Raw genomic sequence first — 5000 nt, 5'->3', positions numbered from 1 at the left:
GAGAAGTAATTTCTGTTTCGTAAATATCAAATTACATGAACCTAGTTGTTATAAAGGAAGCAGCTGCGTTTATAATACCTATTTACCTATTTATCTTTCTGTTCGGTGTGTGTGTGTGTGTGTGTGTGTGTGTGTGTGTGTGTGTGTGTGTGTGAATATAGGCAATGAATACAGAACACACACATGCGCGCGCACGTTACTAGGGAATATCTTTTTAACGGAATAAAAATACTTCCAATAGATATTCCTAGAAAAGTAACATAAAACCGATTTTACATGTATCCACATATGATACACCGGTCTTTTTTTTATTAGATGAAGGTATAATAACAGAAACAAATGTATTAAATGTTGGGCTTTACGTTTAGTATGGTGATAAACCTAGTAAAATCGTGTTCAATGTGTATATTTCCCGCAAGTGAACACGTACGTACAGATTATAACAAGGATAATAATAAGTTATTTGTAACATTTACCTAATTTCCTAGAAGTTAGTTCCGAGAAGTTAGTTCCTGGAAGTTAGTGATTGATTAATGATAATCATTTTCTGTTCTTGATCTGTCTGATGGAAAGATTTTGTTTACGTCATCCCAAGAGGATGCCCTTCCTAACCTTGGATCTTGGGTAGGATTCAAACTCTTGCAAGTACGTTGAAAGCACGCAACAAATTCTTGGATTTTAGGATTCACAACATTGCCCTTACCATGCTCTTATCTCTTACATTATGGATTTAGGAACACTATAACACTACTTGTGAAGATTATGGAGTAGTTAGATGATATCACTTAATTATACAGTCTTTTATAAAATCGGCTTTGCCAGTCATTTATCAGTTACGAAGATCGTTCGAAAATGCCAGATTGATTGATTATTTTAAATTATCTGCCGCGACAACAGCTAAGCTCAGTCGGTCATCATCATCATCATCATCATCATCATCATCATCATCATCATCATCATCATCATCATCATCATCATCATCATCGTCGTCGTCGTCATTATTAGTAGTATTATCATCATTAGCATTACTATTAGTATTGTAAATATTTCCACCTCGAGATATAATGTTAACGCTGTAATAGCTAACGCTATGACGTGCTTATTTCTATAAAATCACCATTGTAAATATATATAAATATGTGTGTGTGTGTGTGTGTGTGTGTGTGTGTTTGCATATGTGTAAGACGAGCTATCGTGTTCGTGGTGGTAATCGTGCCACGGATCAACGTCCTCGTCCTCGTCGTCCTTGTCTTCGTCGTCTTCGTATTCGTCGTCCTCGTCCTCACTGTACCTGTATTCGTCTTCGTCGTCCTCGCCCTCGTTGTCTTAGTCTCGTCGAACACGTCCTTTCCATCCTTGTCTTCGTCCTCTTCATCGCTCAGCCCCTTGACAACGTCTTCGCCTTCGTCGTCCTCGCTGTCTTCGTCTTCGTTGAACTTGTCCTTGCCATCCTTGTCTTCGTCCTCTTCATCGCCCTCGTCCTCGTCTTCGTCTTCGTCGTCCTCGTCCTCCTCGTCCTCGTCCGCCTCGTTCTCGTCCTCCTCGTCCTCGTCCGCCTCGTTCTCGTCCTCCTCGCCCTCGCCCTCGTCCTCGTCCTCGTCCGCCTCGTTCTCGTCCTCCTCGTCCTCGTCCGCCTCGTTCTCGTTCTCGTCCTCCTCGCCCTCGCCCTCGCCCTCGTCCTCGTCCTCGTCCTCGTCTGCCTCGTTCTCGTCCTCCTCGTCCTCGTCCGCCTCGTTCTCGTTCTCGTCCTCCTCGCCCTCTCCCTGGCCCTCGTCTTCGTCCTCGTCTTCGTCTTCGTAATATCCCAACAGCATCAGAAGAACAAGGTTTCGACATCTCTCCCGAAGAATTGTAAATGAAAAAGCGTCGTCGAAAAAAGTGAAGGAGGGGAAAATGGTCAAAATACATGAAGCTTCGAAAATGGGAAAGTGGAAACGCAATAGGAAAATGAGACTTTACACCACCTAGAGACTAGACACGTAACGGGAGGAAGACACGGCATCACTGAGGAAAATGTCTGATATCTTTTGAAGCTGAAAAGGAAAAGCCCGTCTCCCTGTAAGGAAAATGTAAGAAAGGGGGGAAAAAAGGGAAAATCCTGTTTGTAGACGTGGCTAGAGTTTGGTACGGATTTACGGATTTCTTCATTTCCCGCTGGGGTTCATTCTAAATCCTGGGTGAGTAGCGTTAGTGTAGAATTATTTCTGAATCTTGGGTGCGTACCATCACTATACACATTTAAGTTTGTTTCTTTGCCTCGGTTATTTAATAGGTTAATTTTCACTGGACTTTGTATTGTTTAAATTAAGTGTCATTAGCACGGGATGTTTTGCTTCACATCATTTCATGGCGGGAACAGTAGGATATTTTTTTTTTTTTTTTTATCTAAATATTTACTGATATTATGAAGGCTGCTTTCGTCTTCTTTCACTCTCTCATCTTGAGTGAAGAACTTTAACATACGATTCATGCAGTTCCTGTAATGATTATGGAACATAAAATCAATTGAATATACTGAAATATTCACAATTTCACTTCAAAAACATTACGTCTCAATTAATCAGAACTCAAAAAAAATGACCAGTTTATTCAGTGATCAATTTTTCAACTGTGAGAAAGGCTATCACGTGTAAATAAAACACTGCGGTGAACCTCCAGTAAAAAGCGCATATGCACGACCCAAAATCCGCAACCATAATTTAGGACAGGGGTTCCCAATCTGGGGTCCATGGGATACTTTCTTGGGGGCCATGAATTAATATGAAAATTATGACTTCGAATCAAACTAGATTTTGTCTCACCCGGCAACACCAGCACTCAAGGAACAGAAAAGTCGACTTCCCAGGTCCAGATCACCATAAATATAATGTACTGCATTAAATGCATTTTTTTTTCATACTACAGGTTCTTTAGTCGACTTGATTCCCTTTAGCAGTCAATTTTCATGCAGTTTTCCTAACGCCCTGAAGTACCTGCAGAAAATTAACTCTCACATAACATTAAAGAAGAATCTTTCCACATAGTTTTCATGTCCTATGGTTATTAGTAGCATTGAACTATTCATAAATAATAATAACTGAATCTGAAAGGATGATAGAACGCGGCCACGGAGGTTATTATACATTGTTTGGTGGCCACAGAACAGAAAAGATGGGAACCACTGATTCAGAAGAGAAGTAGAAAAAAAAGAAAAAGAAAACAGGGCTAATAGCTTCATTTGAAAGTATGAAAGGAACAGTTTGGTGGTAAGAATTGAAAACCCCAGGAGTGTGCAGATGAATAAACCCTACTAATTTATTAATTTCTCTCTTACCTTGAACTTACCTAATTCTATATTGTTTAATAAATACTCTAGATATCTATCAACTACTATTGCACATCCTTTTCATTCCAAATTTCCGAATCCCCATACAGTAGAACTTTTTTCTAATTTCTGCAGATACGATGGAAGTTTGTCTTCACCCAGCAATAACATGAAGAAATAAACGTAAAATTCCGTACAATCACGTCTTTCTCGGTCGTTGCCAAACTGATGACTTGCTTCACGACTCTGTTTAGCATTTTCCTGATGCATTCTCCACACCCAATTCACTTTAAGGAGAAGCACTTTGTAGGATGAAAACGCGATGGATCTCCGTTTGGTGTCGTGCTGGTGCTTCGAGCTTCGAGCAGTTGGTTTACCTTCAACGTCTCGGGTCGGACGCCTGAACGCGAAAACTGCATGTGTAACGGGTTGATTTACCTTACATTTCTAACACTCGGTGGTATTGTTATTTTCCAACAACCGGACATGTATAGGTTGACAGAAAGATGGATAGATAGATTAGATAGATATTGGTATAAACATATATGTGAGTGTGTTCATATATATATGTGCGTATATGTATATATGTGTCTGTGTGTGTGTATATATAAACATATATATATATATATGTGTGTGTGTGTGTGTGTGTGTGTGTGTGTGTGTGTGTGTGTGTGTGTGTGTGTGTACACATACACATCTAAAGTTAATGATTGGATGCTGTTCGTTCAGATACGACAGAAATTGTTCGATGTGTGAATGCTCTTTGGACAGAAGAAACGTGTCAGCTATATAGAATATTGGTTTAAAATTATCTGAGCAATCATTTAACCAGTTACATTCATGATGGAAGGCAGCCCGCTGGCATTCACACACAGAAGACCACCTTTTCACTCGCAATGATTTCAAAATGCTGTCCACATCTAGCAGACTCAACCTTATCATCTCAGAATCTCTGCACATCTGGCTTACGGTGTAACTCGAGACTTTTTCTTATTGTTCCATTCTATTATCCATTTATTATTGTTTATTCGATTAACTATTTTTGTCGTTGTTTCTTGTTTTATTTAACCATGTTTATGTTCAGTACTTTTAGTCTGATGATAGAGATGTCATTATTCGAAACGTTATAATAAAAATGTTCACAGTAGCCCTGCGACTACGCTTCCCGAGAGGAAAATCAACAATAGAAATTATAAATATATATGTACATAAATTTCTATATATACATATAATATATATATATATATATATATAAACTATTTAGGTAAGTAATATATACCTATGTAAATATTTTAAGGATGCTTGTACTGTTTACTTCACGGTCGAGTGTCCGGCAACCAAGCACATGCGCAAGATCTGGAAAGAGACAATGTAAACTGATGATGAAAGGCAGAAATGAAAAAAAGTAAAACAAGAGAAAAGTTGTTTTAATGATCTCAAAAGCACAAAGAAATAAAACTTTCAACAACAGCAATTACAACAATGGCTACATTCAACCCAACCAGGAATAATGAGAAAATTACAAATTACGACAAGGTGAAGATTAATGAAAGATGTTGTCTTGTGTATTGCAAGTATTGGATGCGTAAAACAAAATATGAATAAATCTTACAACACGAGTATCTTAAGAAAATATTACCAGTGTCATACACTGAATTTAAATTAAGTGAAAAATCTTAGCTACGCCAACATATAT

The sequence above is a fragment of the Penaeus chinensis genome, chromosome 9 (genome assembly GCF_019202785.1).
Source record: "Penaeus chinensis breed Huanghai No. 1 chromosome 9, ASM1920278v2, whole genome shotgun sequence".
NCBI classification, from domain to species: Eukaryota; Metazoa; Arthropoda; class Malacostraca; order Decapoda; family Penaeidae; genus Penaeus; species Penaeus chinensis.
The sequence above is the reverse complement of the archived record's forward strand: the minus strand, read 5'-3'. Positions refer to the sequence as shown.